The sequence below is a fragment of the Scylla paramamosain genome, chromosome 20 (assembly GCF_035594125.1).
Source record: "Scylla paramamosain isolate STU-SP2022 chromosome 20, ASM3559412v1, whole genome shotgun sequence".
Taxonomy (NCBI): Eukaryota; Metazoa; Arthropoda; class Malacostraca; order Decapoda; family Portunidae; genus Scylla; species Scylla paramamosain.
In genome coordinates, this window is record NC_087170.1 from 22,509,884 (window position 1) to 22,531,159 (window position 21,276).

At 43.0% G+C, this 21,276-nt stretch overlaps 1 protein-coding gene across 11 annotated transcripts in view; it reads right to left on the bottom strand.

Moving 5' to 3' along the window:
- The window catches only part of LOC135110655 (zinc finger protein basonuclin-2-like), a 399,181-nt gene that overhangs the window by 91,531 nt on the left and 286,374 nt on the right, over positions 1 to 21,276 (bottom strand). The gene's annotated exons all lie outside the window — the stretch shown is intronic.

Here is a 21,276-nt window from a genome sequence, read left to right on the forward strand (position 1 = left end):
GATAATGACACAGGCTATTAAAAGGGATCTCTCTCTCTCTCTCTCTCTCTCTCTCTCTCTCTCTCTCTCTCTCTCTCTCTCTCTCTCTCTCTCTCTCTCTCTCTCTCTCTCTCTCTCTCTCTCTCTCTTGTTTTCAGTATCATTTTATCATTACTTTCGTATCTCTAAACAACACTAATATTTTGTCTTTTAAACCTCTCTCTCTCTCTCTCTCTCTCTCTCTCTCTCTCTCTCTCTCTCTCTCTCTCTCTCTCTCTCTCTCTCTCTCTCTCTCTCTCTCTCTCTCTCTCACTTAACAACATCAATCTTTTCTCTTTTTAATATTTCTTAGGCAGCATCAAATTATTCCTTCATTTTTTTGCATCCTTGACTGACCTCTGACTTAACCTATACAACAACAACAACAACAACAGTAACAACAATACATAACCACCACCACCATCACCACCACCACCACCACATGACATCACTAGGGTGGGTGTGACGTCACCTGGCTGAGGCCCGGCCAGGTGTGGGTCTCCGGTGATGGGTTGGACAGGTAGCTCCGCCCAGCCCGTGTTCCGCGGTTCACACAGGGTTCCGCGGGCGTGTTCCATCACCCTGCTAACAAAGGGGGATGCGGGGGGCAGGGTGAACAGGGAGATGAGAGAGAGAGAGAGCGGAGAGTGGCGCCGGAGGATGATGGAAGGAGGAGGATGGACGTAAGGCTGAAAAGTAGAGAGGAGGAGGAGGAGGAAGAAGTGTGTTAAGATGGAAGAGGAAGAAGAAAGATGGAAGAAAGAACACAGGAGAAGGAAGGTGGATGGAAGATTGCAAGAAAGGGAGAAGGGAAGAGAAAAAAATAGGTAGATAGAAGATTGCAATGAAAAAGGGAGGAAGAGAGAGATGAAAGACGATAGCTGGAATATTTTAAAAGAAAAGGAGAAACAAGGAAGAGGAGGAGGATCACTAACAAAATAATCAGGAGAAAGAAAGAAGAGATTAGTAGAAGAATAGTGAGAGGAAAGAGGTACGAGGAAGAAGAGAGATAGATGGAAGGGAGAAGATAAGAGTGAGAGGCAGGTGAGATGCAAGAGTGAGAGAGGAGAGAGGATGTGGAATGGAGGATGAAAGGAAGCAGGGAGAGGATAAGAGGGAGGTACAAGACAGATGGAGCGTAAGAGAGATGGAAGATGAGAGGAAGGGGTAAGAGGGAAGAGAGGAGAGGGGAGGAAAAGATAAGAGGGACGAGAGAGGAAGAGAGAGGAATGGAGTTGGAACAGAGGGAATAAAAAAAAAAGTACTGGAAAAAATTGTCATGCGAACCGGGAGGAATTTAACGAAAATCAATAAACAAAAAAACAAAAAAGATACAAAACAAAAATAGAAAAGTACTAAAAATACGGAGAGAGAGAGAGAGAGAGAGAGAGAGAGAGAGAGAGAGAGAGAGAGAGAGAGAGAGAGAGAGAGAGAGAGAGAGAGAGAGAGAGAGAGAGAGAGAGAGAGAAATTAACACTTCTTTTCAAATAAGGGGTGTGGCGACTGAGCAGTGTGTGTGTGTGTGTGTGTGTGTGTGTGTGTGTGTGTGTGTGTGTGTGTGTGTGTGTGTGTGTGTGTGTGTGTGTGTGTGTGTGTGTGTGTGTGTGTGTGTCAACAGGAAATACCTAAATACACACACACACACACACACACTCACGAGAACCCATACAATAAAATAGAAAAAAATCACCACCACCACCACCACCACCACCACCACCACCACCACCATCACCACCACAACAACAACAACAAATAGGAAGCAAATTTGAACAATCCCTTCCCCCTTCCTCCTCCCAGATCCCCACCACTCCCCCCTGTGCGTGATACAGAGGGGAGTAGGGGAGGGGGTGACACAGCCCTTGCGTGGGGGACATCAAAGGACCTGAACACGTACCAGACACGTACAAGCGGATACACACAGCACGCCAAGACCCTGAGGGGAGAGGGAAGAGGGAGAGGGAGAGGGGAGAGAAGTATTGGCTACTGGTCCTGTCGTTCATCAGAGGACATGCGACTCACGACATTGTGTGTGTGTGTGTGTGTGTGTGTGTGTGTGTGTGTGTGTGTGTGTGTGTGTGTGTGTGTGTGTGTGTGTGTGTGTGTGTGCTGGGTCAAATGCGCTAGGGTGAAAAAGGGTGTGGCAGAGTGTTAATGCAAAGGTGGTTGAAAGAGGGAGGTGATTTAGTGTGTGTGTGTGTGTGTGTGTGTGTGTGTGTGTGTGTGTGTGTGTGTGTGTGTGTGTGTGTGTGTGTAGTCTTCATGTAAGCACTTATAAGGCAAGGCTGGACAAAAGCGAGTCGGGTGTTACAAGGGTGTCAGAGAGAGAGAGAGAGAGAGAGAGAGAGAGAGAGAGAGAGAGAGAGAGAGAGAGAGAGAGAGAGAGAGAGAGAGAGAGAGAGAGAGAGAGACGGAGGGAGGGAGTGGGGAAGGGAGGTATAAAGAGGAATGGGCGCGAGACTAGTAACAGAAGAGGAGGAGGAGGAGGGGGAGGAGGGGGAAGGGAGAGTCGTGCGCTGGAAAGAAGGGAAGGGGTAAGGGAGGGAAGAGAGGGAGGGAAGAGAGGGACAAACGAAGCACAGTGAATAAAGTAGTGGCACGTTCTTATTTTAGGATGTAAATCACTTCAAAGCAACACGATACACACACACACACACACACACACACACACACACACCCACACATCCTAACCTCCCAGTCCTTCCCTTTTATATCACTCCTTCCCACTCCACGTCTACTCTTCCCCCTCTCTCCCTCCTCCCCTCCCCCGGGCACACTGGTAATTTCCTTGTCTGCGGCCTACGGAATTTAGGACACTGCGTCGCCATGTTGGTCCTCCTGCTGCTGCGCTTATGTCCTTAAAACACTAGTGCAATATTCAGAGAGAAATTCCTGGTTCTCAAATTCAGTGATAGCGTTGGAAGAAAGAGAAGTACCGCTGAGAGATTTACGAAGTGGTTAACGTAAACACTTCCGGGAAACGTAGTGAAGGACTTTGATTATTGTAAGGATAAATACATAAATAGTTACACGGAACACACACACACACACACATACACACACACACACACACAGCCTGATTGGTGCGTGGCCCAGGTAGTGCCGCTGTGATAGGCCAGGTGGGCGTGGTCACCGGCTCACCTGTCCCCACACTAATTAATACCAGGTAGGGGAGGACGGAGATGTATGATGATTGTCGCGGCGGGCACACCTGTCACAGTCTCGTTAATTACACACGGGCCAAATGGATGACGGTGAAGGAAGATGTTGCATAATAATATGATCTCGTGGCATCATTAATATCAATCTCCTTTTCCAGACCGTAAGTCACCCATGCCAGTAATCCCTCACGTGTAACCCATCACCTCTGCCGGACATGTGACCCTCTCTCCCTACACCATCATTAGCGAGTCACCCATTCCCTGCCCATCCCTCACCTGCCTTCCCCCGCCGCATCCACCGTCACCATCCCTACTATACCGTCTGTTACTAATGCCTCCCTTTCTACTCCCTATCACTACCCATTCATTTCCATTCCCGCTGACTTATTTCTCTTCATCTCCTCTATCTCCGTAAGTAACCGTCTCTTCCCCTCCCCTCTCCGCCATCCGCCGCAACCAGCGCTCTGAGAAATTAACTTTGAAATGATTTAGAGAAATGGATTTATTCGTGCCAAGGAACGTTCCCTTCTGAGAAAAGCGCAAATTCTCTTCCGCGAAATAAGTCTTGCAGTAAGCGCATAAAATATATAATGAGCCACACCGACCCGCCCGCCGCCTGTGTTGTGTCGGGCTTGTGACGTCACGAAGGCTAGGTCAAGGAAGCGTGACGTCACATACATAATGAAAGAATGTTACTGGGTAGTGAAAGATGAAAAAAAGAGGAAGAAAAAGGAATGGAAGTATACATCAAAACAGGTTACATCGATCAGTTGCTAGTATACATATTCCTCCTGCTCCTCCTCCTCCTCCTCCTTCTCCTCTTCCTCCGGGCCAGGTGCGCCAGACGTGTGTGGCCTTGGCTCATCAAGTCCCATCCGCCAAGACAAAGGAGACGCCGCGAGTTAAACAATTTCCATTCGGTAAATCTTCGTCTTGCATATTTCACGTAATGTTTTCAATCCGATTACCATATTTCTCTACTTCCCCGGGGCGACCCTAAGGGAGAGGGAGGGGAGGTGTTCAGGGGTGGGGTGTGGGGGAGAGGGGAAGGGGGAGTGGTGCGCCCCCTTGCCGGAATTCAAGATAAAAGTAGAGGGCAAAAAAAGGTGAATTAAAAAGGGAGATGTGAATAAAGACATATGATACGACTGAAGATGTTATGAAGGGAAGGTGGTTTGCTGGGGAAGTTAAGGGAATGTAATTGTATGGTGAGTTATTATGAAATCAGTTATTATTATCATTATCATTTTTATTAGTATCATTACAACTACAATATGACACAGAAGCTTAAATCATATAAACTAATAAGGCATAACAATAAGGATGATAACAACAACAACAACAACAACAACAACAACAACAACAACAACAACAGCACCCACAGGCACAAGTTAGTCACGGGCCTTGGGTTCGGGAACCGGCAGTGAAAAAAAAAAAAGCTAAACATGCAAAAAAGAAATCATAAAAAAATACTAGACTTTCATTATAATTATGCACAAGAGAGAGAGAGAGAGAGAGAGAGAGAGAGAGAGAGAGAGAGAGAGAGAGAGAGAGAGAGAGAGAGAGAGAGAGAGAGAAAGAGAGAGAGGTTAGGGAATGGAGAAAAAAACAAAAAACATGTAGGAATACGGGAGAAAAGACGAAAGAAAAGATAGGAAAGAAAATATGGAAAGCTAGAAATAAGGGAGAGGAAAGAGAACAGGAGACGTAAAGAAAAGGGAGAGTTAGAAAGGAAGGATACATAGGGCGGGTAGAGGGAGAGATGAGGAAGGGTGAGGGAGACAGGCTGCCCGTCTACCTGCCTTGAACAGGTAAGAAAGGGTAGCGCAGGTGAGGGAAGAGAAAGGAGAGAAAGAAGGGCCGTTTTCTGTCCATTTTATTATTATTATTATTATTATTATTATTATTATTATTATTAACGTGATATAAGATATTCATATATACACAAATGAAAAGAAATAGAACAGTAAACGGAGAACTAGAGAGAGAGAGAGAGAGAGAGAGAGAGAGAGAGAGAGAGAGAGAGAGAGAGAGAGAGAGAGAGAAATTACTTTCCTCCTCTACCTTTCTTTTCCCCTTCATCTAACCCTCCTCTCTCTCCCTGGTTTTGACGTCTCTCTCCCTCTCCCTCTCCCTCTCCCTCCCCCTCTCCCTCGCCCTTCAATTACAATTACCCTTTGGCACTCCCTTTGTCTCAGCTCCCTTTGGCTTTTAATATTTACTCCCTATTATCCTATTCTCTCACTCGCTCTCCCTTTTCCCCTTCATTGACATTCTACTCCCTTACACTCTTGCTCCTCTCACCTCACACCTCTCACCCACGTCCTTTAATTTCTCTCCTTTCTTCTCCCTGGTTAAAGAAAATTAATTAAAAAAGTGATGAATAAAAGGTAAATAGTTGGTGGTGAAGGATGAAGTGGAAATTAAATCGAGGAATAAGTAAATTAATAAAAGAAAGACAGACAGCAAGAGAAGGACAACCACACACACACACACACACACACACACACACACACACACACACACACACACACACACACACACACACAGAAACAGTAGATAAAAGCCACAATCCTATTCCGAGTCTATTATCTTCAAAGAGAGAGAGGCAGATTCCACGCAGTCACTTAGCAAGGCAGGGAGGCGAGGGAGGGAGAGCTGGGAGGGGAAAGGCGGAGGGAAGGGAGGGAGAAGTGACAGATCAAGAAGATCCCATCGTTATGCATATATAATGGGGGAAAAGGAGGGGAGAGAGAGAGAGAGAGAGAGAGAGAGAGAGAGAGAGAGAGAGAGGAGAGAGAGAGAGAGAGAGAGAGAGAGAGAGAGAGAGAGAGAGAATCATAAAAAAACAAAACAAACACGTATATTAGGAAAGGAAGAAAAGGTGATTGCAAGCCACATTTTATGAAGTGTACAAAATAAAAGTAAAAGAAGGGTGCAGTGCAGTGTAGTGTTGTGTAGTATTATGTAGCTACAGTGTACAGGAAGCACACTCAAGGGCGGATGGGTGTAGGCTGCGGCGCGAACATTGACAATTAAGAACAAAAAACACCACGTTGTCAGTATTGCAACGCGGAGAGTAACGTATTCACAGTGAGCCTTCTGCAGGTCAAAATACTGTTAGGGGCTTAAGGGAAGTGGCAGGGGGCGTGTGTAAGGGCTGTAGGGGAGGGTTTCAGGGCGCAGGTGGTGGAATGAGGGTGTGTGTTAAATGGATTGGAGTGTGGCAGGGATTAGGGTGCAGAGTTACAGGCTTTTGGGAGCACTGCGGTTGAGGTAAGGGTATCAGATTATTAGGGTGATGCAGATGAGGCAAATGTGAGCTTAAGGAAGGGCCAGAATGTGGGGATGTGTGTGAGGACGGTAACTTAGACCACATACTATTAATACTTTCCATTACCACTGCTTGTATTACTGCTGAGGCAAATGTGAGCTTAAGTTAACCCGTACCCTGCTATTTTTGAGATCAAGGTTTGCCCGCCACATAGTTCACGTCTTATAAAGGTTAGAAGCAATCCTGACACAATGAAGTTCCCAGCCTTACAACATATTCGGGCCATCACGCTTCCCCGGCCTGCTTTACCCCTCCGTCACCGCAAAGATGAAAACAATCACGAATTTGTTTTCTTTATGTATTGAGCTTGTACCGCTGGTGTGCTTTGTTCCTGGGGGATTTCATGGTCGTCCTGCACAAATATGTAACGAGTAAAATGTCCTCACTGCCCCAGATTTAAGGATTATTACTAGAGCGCCATAGCAGAGTAATAAAAAAAAAAAAAAATTAGTTGTCTTATCTCTGCAGCTTTTCACATGTTTTAGTGTACGTTATGAAGCGATTAAGAGCAAGAACTATAGAAAAAGCTGATACACTTCCATTAATATTTTTTTTCCTACGCTTTCTTGAGAAGTGAATAGGCAAAAGACAATTATGTATGTTAAAAATGATACACTACAAGGAGAAGAATGGCCTTTGATAGAGAACTAAATGTGGGAATAGGTACTGAAGCTCTTGTTTGTTGAAATGGAGCCGCACCTCAAAATTATATGTAAAAAATTATAATGATGAAAATTTAGTAGCTCTCCCCAAAGAAAAACTGAGCGACTTAATATAAAGAACGCGAATGAATAAAAGGAAAGAGGACAATTTTCTATGAGCAAATACAGATTGGCTAGATGAAGTGTCATATTGCAGCGCGCCATTTTAGACACTCCTAGATGTATTATGGGTGTTATTTCCCCTGTATCACGTGCTTATCGTTTGCCTCATAACGAAATCAACGCATGTCTGATATGATAAGGGACATTTTAACTGGCCGGTGACTTATTCCAGGCACGATAGCACTAAAAGTAGGATGATTGTCTGATAAGAGAGAGAAGATAAAAAATAACTCACAAATAAAATGGTATTGATAACTAATTCGACTTCCTGCACGGAATAAATTACATCTGTGAAATAAAAGGAAAATTATCACAGGTACAAGAAAAATAACTAAGTAGAAAAGGGATAACTTGTCGAATTATCTCCACATGACTGGTAAGGAAAATGTAGAAAGAGAAAGATTAGTAAATAAAACCAATACGGGTGATAAAAATAACAATAGCCGTGATAACAAGGAAAAGAGAATGAAAAATGTTATAACTGATCGGATCCTCTCTACTCAGTAAATGAAATGCACATAGGAAGAGAGACAGAGAGAGAAAGAAAGAAAAAGCAAGTACGTAAAGTAAATACAGATAATAAATACATCTTAGAGGGTAGCGTGGTAATAATAGTAATACCGAAGAAGGAACAGAGGCAAAGTGGACACATAATACTATCCTCAAAATTCCTCAACATAACCAAGGAATCTTTTTCGTAATCTTTGAAATCTTAAATGTTTTTTTTTGCCATAAAATAATTACTGTCAATCCAAGTGCTTGCCACGAAAAATAATATTAGCTTTATATATTTTAATACGTAATATTACATCACGTACCTACACCAGCGACTTCCCTTAAAAGTTTTAGAGAGATCTGAATCGCAATTATTGTTTTCCCTGATAAATATTAAGGTTTTATTGATTTTAAGAGGATCGTGGAGAGAGAGGCCGAGAAAGAGGAGGAGAAGGAAGAGGAGGAGAAAGAGTAACGTGAGGAGAAACTAACGGGAGAGAAGAGACAAAAAAAAAAGACTAGAAAGAGAAGAAAAGAACAAGAAAACAAAAATAAAAGGACAATGAAGGAGATAAGACAAAGAAAGCACACATACAAATACAATTCTAGGACACAGACACACACACACACACACACACACACACACACAGTGGTGGTGGTCTGTTCTTACTCATCCTCGACCAGCCACACACTCACCACTACTCATGGGTGCGCGTTAAAGACGAGACAAGCTGACGGGACAATGGCACTGCGAACCTTCTGTCCCGCGTCCTCCTGGCAGGTCCTGACTCACACACTGCTGCCCCTCATGACTCAGTGATAAAAATTGCGCAAACAAAACAGATATGGTGGATAAATAATTGGGAGCGACTTGCGAGAGACACAACTGAAGTGGATTTTGTTTTGCTCTCATATTTTCCGTCCTCTATCAGTCTCCTCAACGCGTGAAACTTCAAAAAGGGTGAATAGGTGAATAGATTTAGTTAAACACTCACTGTTCTTCGTCAGTCTCCTTAACGCGTGAAACTTTGAATAGAGCGAACAGTTAAGTGAATAGATTTGATAAAGTACTTCTTGTTGCACGTTATAATTCTAATAATGAAAGAATGAATAATGAATAAAAAGAGATACTCATTGTTCGGCCTTATAACCTTAATAATAAAGCGATAAACAAGGCATTTTTTTTCATCAGTGTATATGAATCAAATCTATAAATGACAAATAAATGATTAGTAAAGTATTCATTATTAAAATCTAACAAAAGCTAGCAGGTACAAGCAAGTGACTCAGCATTATTTATAAACAAGAGGTAAATAAAATAAAAAAGTTACGAGCGATACTTGTCAGTGGGTTAAAAGAATAAACAGTAAGTAAATTTAGCAATACATAATTAAGTAACCTGCATTCATTACAGGAATATTCTTAGTAGGTCACAATATTTAAATAACACTTACAGCATTACAGTCCATTAATACTCTCTCTTAGCTGTGGCTGCAAAACCGAAAAACCACCAATATTCTCACATACAAGATCACAAATTCACAAAATACAGGACACAAGACAATAGAATCACAAATAACACAGAAAAATAAATAACAAGGGGATGATTTACACAAGACACCTACAGTTAAAAAAAAAAAAAAACACTTTTACTACCACCAATCTCCCGCTCATTAAATAAGAATGGTAGAGTTACCCTTACTAATTAAAAAAAGGGCCTGACGCTTCCCATTTTCCCATTAGTTACGTCAATCGGCAAAACTCCGCCATCTGCCCCCGCCGTCCCATCACGGAAGCCCCAAAAAGCCAAGCCAAGCAAAATAGGCCTCTTTTTCTCCGGCACGAACCAATGAATAGCCTCCTCCGGTTTCGCGTTTTCTTCGAGACATAAAAAACGGAGCTCCTCACCGCGCCACAATGACACCCTGAAAAATCTTTAGAAGCCTTGGAAAAGTACTGGAGGCACGCCGCCGCCCAAAAGGAAGGAAGGAAGGAGAAAGGGAGGGGACAGAGGCAGGGTAGGGGGGGAGGAGGAGGCTGAGATAGAAGGAAAGGTTAAGGGTTCGGTAATATACTACAACTGGAGGGAACCATGGAGAGATGGAGAGAAGGTAGGGAAAAGTACACGTGAGGAAATAGATGAAATAGAATACAGGAGGAATATTTGGAATTACTGGAGGAAAAGATAGGAAAGGTTAGACCAACAAAAAATAGGAGAGATCTTGTGAAAGAGGAGGAAAAAAAAATGGACTAGAGGAACGCCACTAGTAAATGGAGGAAAGGTAGGGTTAATAAATGAGAAGGATAGCGGAGGGAGGAAGGAGCGGGAGAGAAGGAAGGAGAGAAGAGTCATGGCTGTGATATGTTTTGGAGGTGTGGAGGGAAAATTGTGGCTGAAACAGGGAGGAGCGAAAGGAGGAGGAGGAGGAAGAGGAGGAGGAGGAGGAGGAGGAGGAGGAGGAGGAGGAGGAGGAGGAGGAGGAGGAGGAGGTAAAGGACTAAGATGGAGGGAGAAGGAAGAGGAAACGGTGAAGTTCGTAAGATACTGGAACGGATGGGATGAGGCGAAGATGTGGAGAGGAGGAGGAGGAGGAGGAGGAGGAGGAGGAGGAGGAGGAGGAGGAGGAGGAGGAGGAGAGGGAGAGGGAAGGAGTAGCAAAAGGGGGCAAAATGGGGCCTGGATGTGAGGGGAGGAAGGGTAAGGAAGGAGAGGAGTGGGGGGGGAGACAATACACATAACCCCTGTCTGCTTTTTTCCCTTCCCAAGAGCGGCGTGAGGAATGTTCTAATTGCCCTTCACTCGAAACCTACTAGAGGGACCAGATGGAAGGAGGGGGTCCGGCCCATCGCTAGGTAGATGGATGGTCCTTCCTCCTCCTCCTCCTCTCTCTCTCTCTCTCTCTCTCTCTCTCTCTCTCTACTTTGCTTCTGGTTTGTATTCATTATTTTGTGTTTAATCTAAGTGGAAGGTTGGCTCGGCTTCCTTCTCCTCCACTTCATCCCAGCTCTTGTAAATACTCCAGCCACTGTTCTTCACTTCCCACACGCCTACGATTCTTTAGCTTCCTTGGTGGTTTTCAGCCTCCATCGCAGTTATTTATTTTTTTTTAATATATATTCATTATAGTTAGTTTTTCTTCCCATTAAGTTTGGCACTCAGTCTCTCCCGGATTCTCTGCATCACGGTAATCACTGACGTGACGCCGACACACTCGGTGTTAACAGGAACCGAAGCATGTTTATCTTTCAGTATGTTCTTTGATTCCCGCGTCACGAAACACCAAGGTTGTGTGCAGCTTCAAGGAAAAATAACTGAATGATTAGCTTGAGGTACGAAAATTCTTCCTTCAATGAAAGAATAATAATTATGAGATAAGATATAACGCTATATCATTGCTACAATAAAGGAATCAACATGTTAATATATATTTTTCGATATACTAAAAACAGTATTAATTTGAAGACTCTGAATATACATAGTCAGTGAAAAAAAAATCCTTTTTGATAAAATACAACGCAATATCACTGAAATACAAAGGGAATCCACATGTTACGACATATTGAACAAACATTAATCTGAAGACTATGAATATATATATATATATATATATATATATATATATATATATATATATATATATATATATATATATATATATATATATATATATATAGACACACACACACACACATACACACACATATGTTGGTGGAGGGAATAGTAATCGGCACCAACACTTGCACCTCTCTGCAGGAGGGGACCATTACTGCCTCCCTGGCTGGGGCGGATCACTGGCTTCATATGGCAAAGGGTTTAAAATTATGACAAACTAAATATGTGAAGCCAATTGCTGAACCATAACACCCACCGCCACCTCCACTGACCACGATTATTATCATTATTATCATTATCATTATTATTATTATTATAATTATTATTATTGTTAACGTCATCAGCATTATCGTCATCACCAATATTCTAATTAATAATACTTGCGGTCATATTCACAATGATGTTTCAAATGCACCTGTCAGTGTCAGCAATACTACTACGTATTACTGTTGTTACCAATGGTCTGTCTACATGCTCCGGCACAACCCAACTTCATATTTCAATACCTTTGCTTTTACCACCAGGGTTGACAGCACCAGCGTTTCACTTCCACCACCACCACCACCATCATCATCACCATCACCATGACAATAAAATGATAAAGGCATATGTGTTCCCATAGCTTTAAATATCCATTGTGCTTTTTATCCTTGCCTCTCTCATTCTCTACCTAAATAGATCCCGCGTTGGTTGTAAGCACGGGCAGCATCATCACACGCTGGGGACGTAAAACTAACAATAACAAAAACACAACAAAGAAAACGGAAGGGGAAAAAAATTAAAGGCAACAACGAAAAAAAAAAATAAATAATGCCGAAAATATATAAATAAATAAACAGGAATACATGATATTAAACTCAACCAATACCAGTGAAATGCTGAACACACACACACACACACACACACACACACACACACACACACACACACACACACACACACACGTTTACTGAAAGTATCAATATGGCGAAATGTATACAAAAAAATTCACTGAGGGATGGAATAATGGCAAAATATGGGTTCCCTCGTAAGTCAAGAGGCGATAAAATATTTCTCTATTCCTCTACATCCATATTTTAGGTCCGCAGCCCAAATACGGCGGTCAGGGGGGAGGGGAGAGGGTGTGTGTGCATAGCTGCCACCACGTGTACGCACCACACACACACACACATACACACACACACACACACACACACACGGCTGTTGTGAAATGCGAAATACATTACACGAATGATGAAGCCATTGGTACACACAGGACAGATTTGTGATTTTTCAGTACGTATATGTGTTTGAGATAATGAGACACACACACACACACACACACACACACACACACACACACACCTTCCAACTGTACGTCTTGTCAAAGGAAGGAAGGAAGGAGAGAGAGAGAGAGAGAGAGAGAGAGAGAGAGAGAGAGAGAGAGAGGCTGGAATCTTCACGGAAACGCCATATAAACACAACTTTTTATCATGCTTGTGCTGAGTGTAGAAAAGGCGACGCTGTGCCAGTGGTGGCGGTGGTGACGAGCGGCGGTGGCGGCCAGGTGGTGCGGCGGCGGCGGGTGGAGGCTGAGGCGCCGCCACTGTGACGCTCACTCGCTGGATTTGGACGAGGGAAAGAGAGGGAGAGAAAAAGTCAACCTTGAGGAAACGCAGAAAAGATATATTTAGATTCCGGATGCTCGCTCAGACCTTGATACGTAAACACAAGCGCATCACTGTCGAGGAACGTGTAAAGTCCGATGAAAACGACGTAAACCGTGTCTTTTCGTGGCATTATTACGGTGCTTCGTTTAGTGAAATCACCAAGGAGGACCGTGAGAACTGATGGGATGGCGAGACAGTACAAAGTAGGTGATAATTACTTGAATTCTCGCCCGGAGCTACATGCGGATAAAAAGATTAAATGGTTAAGCGTGATATGTGCGCATCACGTCCTCACACACAGACACACACATGCACATACACACATATACACACACCAGCACACTTGTCTATCTGTATATTAATGATATAAGGATAAATACCAGAGACCACCTGTACACTCCGTCATACCAGAGGTCTTTACACCACCACACACATATACACCTCACTACGCCACATTACCACATATGTCCCATTATACCACCCTTGTATTAAATTACGTCACTCCTTTTTCACTTAAGCATCATAGAGTAGCATCAGAATCCTTCATACCCTTCATACACGCCAGGTTTATTCCCATCATCACACACCTACACCTACATACACCTCACTTCACCACACTTGCTGCACATCCTTACGTCACTCTTTGGCTCATCCACTACAGAAAACATCAGGATCATTTGTATCATACCCCGCCGCATTACATTCTACATTTCGTCACTCTGCGTCCTTTGTTCTACTCCTAACTATTCCTTTACATTATCCTACAATAGTATCATTATTACATCACTTTACCCAGACATAATACATCACCATCAGGCGCCTCAGCACTCCTTCACTACACGCTACCACACTATACAACTCACCATAACACAAAGTAACATTGTACAACCTTTTATTTTCCCTCGCCGTCACACACACAGCTTCACAACACAACTGTAACTCTTGCATACTTTTCTCGTCCCATTCCCTACTGTGTATACCCAACATTGAGGTATATTACAGTCCTCTATACTGCCTTCACATCGCTCCTACACCACACAGGGGTCTTTCCTGTATCACACTGTATCCCTGCTTCCTCTCATCACTACCAGCCAGCCAAGTAGCAACACCACTACAGTTGAAATGAAAATATCCAAGTTTCTTATCGACACAACTACTGTTTCTCCTCCTCCTCTTCCTGCAACACCACCACGCTCCACCACTCGAAGCTCACTCAAGCCTCCACCACACATCACACCACCACTTCACCACACGACTTACATAATGAAAAAAAAAGAAAAGAAAAAAGAAAAACGCGCACGCAAACTTAGGATCACGCCGCAACGTCTTCAAAATGCTGTGGGACAAAAAATAAATAAAAAGAAAAAAAAAAGCAAAGACGTTGGTGGTCTCTGTCAGTCTCCGCGGCGCCCCTGGGCCTCGCGCCGCACTGACAGCCACACATTGTCCTGCGCAGGTCCTATATACGGGGCCCAGAGTTCGCAGGACCCTAGAAGGACCTCCTACGTGTTTGTCTCTTGGGATTTTTTTTTTGTGTGTGTGTGGTGGTGGTGGTGGTGGTATGTACATCAAGTGCGTGTGCATGTGTGTGTGTGTGTGTGTGTGTGTGTGTGTGTGTGTGTGTGTGTGTGTGTGTGTGTGTGTGTAACATGGAGCCGCACACACATACATCATTTAGTAGTTGTTATTAGAAGGAATATATAAAAAAAAAGTCAACAAAAAATACACACTTTTTATTTCTTTGAGGGAAATATTTTCGTGTCCCAAACTTCTGCACATTTACCAGACACAGAGAAACTAACCCATCGAAATAACAGAACAAACAAACAAAAAAAAATAATAAATAAAATAAATAAATAAATAAATATATAAAATAATAATAATAATAGTAAGAGAAATCATCCATATCACACATAATTCAAACCTTCCCCAACCCTTGAAAAAAAATAAAAAGAAAAAGAAGAAAACGCATCTAACAATAATTAAAAAAAAAGAAAAAAAGAAAAAAAAAGTGAAATACCCAGGAGTGAGATTTCCCACACCAAGGCTACCACGAGAACCAATGGGAGTAACAGAAAAGACCACTTAATGACATTTTCTCTCTTTCCCTGCTGCGGGCAAACACGACTCGACGGGAGAAACACGACGCTGAGATTATAAGGCGAATAATAGCACTAATAAGCGACGGCGAGCGAGCGGGAGAGGCGGGAATGAGGAGGGCGAGGCCACGATTTAGACGGTAAGATAACACTCCCAAAGACAATTGTGTGTCATTGCAGTGTGCCTCGGTAGCCGCGTTACTTACGATGAGAACACCTGCACCTAAATTACTACCACGCTGCTACTGAGGCTCTTCCTCCTCCTTGTCCTCCTGATGCTGCTGCTGCTGCTACTGCTGATATTTTTGGTACTTCTAATATTATTGCTATTGTTGTTGACTTAGTTAATATGGTTGAAAAGTGGTGGTGGCAATGATAGAAGTAATTAGTAGTAGTACTAGTAGTAGTAGTAGTAGTAGTAGTAGTAGTAGCAGTAGTGGTTGATGTTGTTATAGCAGCTGTAGTAGTGAAACTTAGTAGAATTAGTAGTTGTAGTAATAGTAAATGTAGTAATATTGGTAGTGGTGGTAGTAGTAGTAGTAGTAGTAGTAGTAGTAGTAGTAGTAGTAGTAGTAGTAGTAGTAGTAGTAGTAGTAATAGTAGTAGCAGCAGTAGCAACAATGAAAAAAATAACAACAACAACAACAACAACAACAACAGTAACAACAGTAATAATAATAATGCACAAGAACAAGACCAAAAACAAGAAGGAGAAAACGAATAAGAAGAACAAGAACAATGATAATAAAAACCAGTAGTTAGACCAATAATAAAGATAACACATTATTCCCGCTAAGCCATAACTCTGGTGGTGCCTGCATTACTCACACTCACGCCCTCACACACGTCTGTCTCCCGGCCCGATGCCTCATTGTCCCACCTGCCCCTCCTTGCCCCCTGCTGAGAGAGAGAGAGAGAGAGAGGAGAGAGAGAGAGAGAGAGAGAGAGAGAGAGAGAGAGAGAGAGAGAGAGAGAGAGAGAGAGAGAGAGAGAGAGAATGTTCACACCATCCTTACTGTTCCCTTATAACGTGAACAAGCAACACACACACACACACACACACACACACACACACACACACACACACACACACACATTAACTTAATCATGCTACAGCTAATAACAGTCACAGTAAATAAATAAACACATTTTACTGTAGTATCTTCCTTTCGTTGCCTCAAGCTGACTTTTTTTTTATCGACACTCAGTGAAGAGAATACAAACATACAAACAAAAATAAATAAAAAAAAGTACTACATCACCCGGCAAAACTAATAATTTACGAGGAATTTACAACTACGAGGAAAAAAATGGGCCATAAAGAGAGAGAGAGAGAGAGAGAGAGAGAGAGAGAGAGAGAGAGAGAGAGAGAGAGAGAGAAAGAGAGAGAGAGAGAGAGATACAATTATGAAGACAGTTAAACAATCACTAGAGAGAATGCACAGTCTCTCTCTCTCTCTCTCTCTCTCTCTCTCTCTCTCTCTCTCTCTCTCTCTCTCTCTCTCTCTCTCTCTCTCTCTCTCTCTCTCTCTCTCTCTCTCTCTCTCTCTCTCTATGTAACAATTGCACCCAGGAAAAAGGAAACAAGGTACTTATCTATCACAAATAGTTACTAATAAGACCACCTTTCCTTCCCGACAGGTGAGGCGACACACGGAGAGGCGGCGCGGTGCCTAATTAGGGGACATTACGCAGGTGAGTCTGCGGTCATTCCTGTTCTTCGTTATTCTCACACGTCATTTCCTTACGTAAATTTACAGGTCGAGGTCCAATTCGTCGTTTTGTAAATAGTAGTGTGGGTGGAAATTTGACGGAAAAAAAAGTTGCCGTGATTAATGGTGTTGTTGTTTTGTTTTTTTTCCTATCATTATTTTTTTCTTTTTTATTTCATTCCAGTGTACGTGACTTTTTTTTTACTACGTCAATGCGAAAAAATAAGATGTATCAGTTATTTTTTTTAATATTTTTCATACACACTCGCTAGCATTATTACTTAATTCGCAGTGTCTGAGTAAGTGGCCTTTATTACTTCTTATTGTACAATATGTAATGTTTTCATATTTCTCACTTAGTAACGTGGTGTATTTTCCCATCTGTGTAACCGCCTCCGCCTCTTGAGTAAAGGACAGGATTGTGTACTGGCAGGCAGGAAGGCGCGGGTGGTGAGGTAAAGGAAAAGAAAGGCTCCACACACACACACACACACACACACACACACACACACACACACACACACATACCATAGACGCCTTACCACATTCCCTGTACTTCCTCCTTGATCATCACGGCCATCAACAACAACAACAACAACAACAGTATCTCCCCCAACCTCTACTATCTCGGCAGTACCACTTACCACCACAAGAACTAACACTACTACTTCTACCACCACTATCTTCCCCTTCCACCTCAACCACTATATATCGACAACACACCGCCTCACTACTACCACCATCACCACCACTACAACCACGTACACCACTACAACTAAGTACCCTTATCACAATATCTACTTACGCCCACACACACACACACACACACACACACACACGCACACACAGCCCCCTCTGAGTGCTGTAAGCTGGTAGCAACAACTTCGTGACTCAGCACATGTTTCTGATCAGATTTGAGGGCGCGCGGTGATCAGCCGACTCATCACCGCGGCTGGAAATTACAGGGAGACCAAAAGGCGGACACTGTTTCGTCTGGGGACACAGGAAGCTGACGGGGAGCACGGCGCTGACGGGGAGGAAGGAGGGGATGAGGGAGGTGAGCGGCGGGAGTAAGGGTCGAGAAGAGCAGAGCCGTAATGAAAGTGTAGAGGGAACATGTTCAAGTGGGGATGATGACGGAGGGCTCGGCTGTAAATGTGCGATAAAAGGTGCGTTTTTAGAATACAAGTGCAGGACGAGGACGAGAATGACATGTATGAGGAGTGGGAGGAGGAGAAAGAGGAGGAGGCAGCAGTGGTGGGATATCAGGGGCGTCAGGTACACGGTGAGGATGAGATGAATACTATTGAGGAGGTGAAGAATGCCGCACACTCCAACAGGCGGTACATGAGAGGACGGAGCGAGGCGAGACGCGGCGAGGCGAGGCGGTGTCCTGCGATGCGGCGTGGCGAGTGTGTGGCTGTGTGGCTGCGACGCGGGAGGTGCACAGCGACACGCGGCGGCCAGGGGAGGAGGGAGCGGGGTGATACACAGCCGAAGCAGTATGACGCAGTGTGTTTAGAGAGGAGTGGACTGAGTGACCGTGACTCGCTGCTACCCATTCACTTCCTCGCACTTCACCTATTGCATCCACTTCACCCCGTGCGTTAGTTCTGAGTCAGTGAGGAGCTCGTCTCTCTGCACGCTCGCAGGGAACATGAAGCTGGAATAACGACGAGAACAGTTCAGCATTGTAAGTTACCAGGGGAGAAAGCGTCGCCCTGAGTTTCCTAAAACATTTCCAAGTGAAACAAAAAATAGTTTAAAATATCTTCTGGCGACACACAAATAAAATAATATAAAAGATGATACTATGAATCCATTTTCCGGGCAGTGACGAGGCCCCGACAGCGGCCCACCGCAGGCAGGGCGCGGGACACACTCGCCAATTAGCACAGGTGACTCCTGGCCAGCGGCGGCGCGGCGACCGTCCCGCCATCCCGCCCCAACACGACCACCTCCGTGTTACACTGTACTCAAGATAATGATAGATAGCAGTAGTAATCAATTTTTTTGGTATGTACAAATCACTTCTGTGTCCACGCCAAACACTGTAAAAATATCACTGGTTTTCTCCGAGCAATGTCTCTATCGGTTTGATTAAAAAAATGTATAAGTACCAGAAATGTATTCAAACAAGCTTTTATATTTTTCTGGGAACGAAGAGAAATATATACAGAACGTTGAATTTCACGTACTATTAAAATTTGCGTGATATTTATATGAACAAATTAAAGTAAAGAAAAATAAGACTTTACATGAATAATAGTAAATCGGAATATAATTTTAAGCGTTTTAGACATGGAAAATTAGTGACAAAAAAAAGAAAAAGCAGATGTTAACGATGTTACATGGTAAACATAAACTACATGTGTGTGTGTGTGTGTGTGTGTGTGTGTGTGTGTGTGTGTGTGTGTGTGTGTGTGTGTGTGTGTGTGTGTGTGTGTGTGTGTGTGAGTCGTTAATGTTTCTGTCCGTGTAGTTAATTTCTCTCTCTCTCTCTCTCTCTCTCTCTCTCTCTCTCTCTCTCTCTCTCTCTCTCTCTCTCTCTCTCTGTCGAGCCTCGTCACAAATGTCTCCTCAATTAACGCAGCGTGCAATTATCTCCAGGTAACACAAGGTGAGGCAGGAGACACTTACCTGGCCGCTTCCCAGGTAACAGGAGAGGTGCGGCCCAGGTAGAATTATTGATCATGAAAATGACAAAAATAATAATAGTCATAGAGTCAGAGAACAAGAAACCTTCTCTATAAATAAATAAATAATAACGTGCTTTGCTGTGACACGGTGACGATTAGAAGAAGAATTAAATAAGTGACCAGAGAGAGAGAGAGAGAGAGAGAGAGAGAGAGAGAGAGAGAGAGAGAGAGAGAGAGAGAGAGAGAGAGAGAGAGAGAGAGTATACTGTCATGGTAACTACAGCCTCCTAACCCTCTTTACATAACGCTTGTCTGCAATTTTGGACTCAACCTCGTATTTTAATGATGTCCTTCCCCTTGTGTCTTGTCTCTCTCTCTCTCTCTCTCTCTCTCTCTCTCTCTGATTCTTAAATTAGTATCTTGTACTTTTTTATTTTCCCGTAAAAAAAATAACATTACATGGATGACTTGTGGTACTGCTAGAGAGAGAGAGAGAGAGAGAGAGAGAGAGAGAGAGAGAGAGAGAGAGAGAGAGAGAGAGAGAGAGAGAGAGAGAGAGAGAGAGAGAGAGAGAGAGAGAAACTGAATGATAATGAGGAGGAAAAATTGTAGCATAATACTGACATGTGGTAATGTTAACATTTATAATTATGAACATAAAACATGTAATACAGATTCACGTTGTGTCTTGTTAAGGTGGTGACACTGAGAGAAAATAAATAAATAAATTTATATAAAAGAAATGTTACAGAAACACTGTCACCAACTACTTAATTTATGGATGAGAAAACAATGTAAAAAAATTCTCTCTCTCTCTCTCTCTCTCTCTCTCTCTCTCTCTCTCTCTCTCTCTCTCTCTCTCTCTCGGATAAATAAATATATCTGATTAATAACATCAGCCACTACATTTATTTTTTTCTTTTTTTTGCAGCATGTACTTGTCAAAATAATCAAAATGAAAATAATAGTCAGGATAATAAAGATAACGATGATGATGATGATGATAATAATAATAATAATAATAATAATAATAATAATAATAATAATAATAATAATAATATCGATTATCACTGTTACCAAAATAGTAACAATACTGCTATGTTAATAAGAAAAAAGAAAACATTACTAAGAAATTAACACGAATAACCATAATTGTTTCATAGCATTATTTTAACACAGTTTTCTACTCTGAGACAGGAAGATGAGCGCAAAACAGGAGGAGGAGGAGGAGGAGAAAAAAAGAGAAACAAACAAAAAAAAAAAAAGAATAACTAGTTCATGAAAAACGGTCAAAAGAGCCACACAATTCCTGGTTCTTGACATGACCAGCAGCCAGACCCAGCCAGCACAGTGACACAAGCACCTCATCTCCACTACCAACACTAGTACCACTACCACCACCACCAGCAGGACACCCGAGATACAAAACACACACACACACACACACACACACACACACACACACGGGCATGAAGACGCTCCCTGTGCTCCGTGTCGACTGTGACTGGTGTACACAAACGACGAATACCCACATGTGCACAGATTCTTCAGTGTCAGTTCACACACACACACACACGTGAGGGAGAGAGAGCTAAGACAGTCGGGGCAAACACACACACACACACACACACATGACTTCAGACACATCTCACATAAAAAAAAAAACTACCTCTGCCACGATTATTATCACGTAGGAAAGCGAAGTATGTAAGTGGCGCAAGGCGTACAAAGGAGG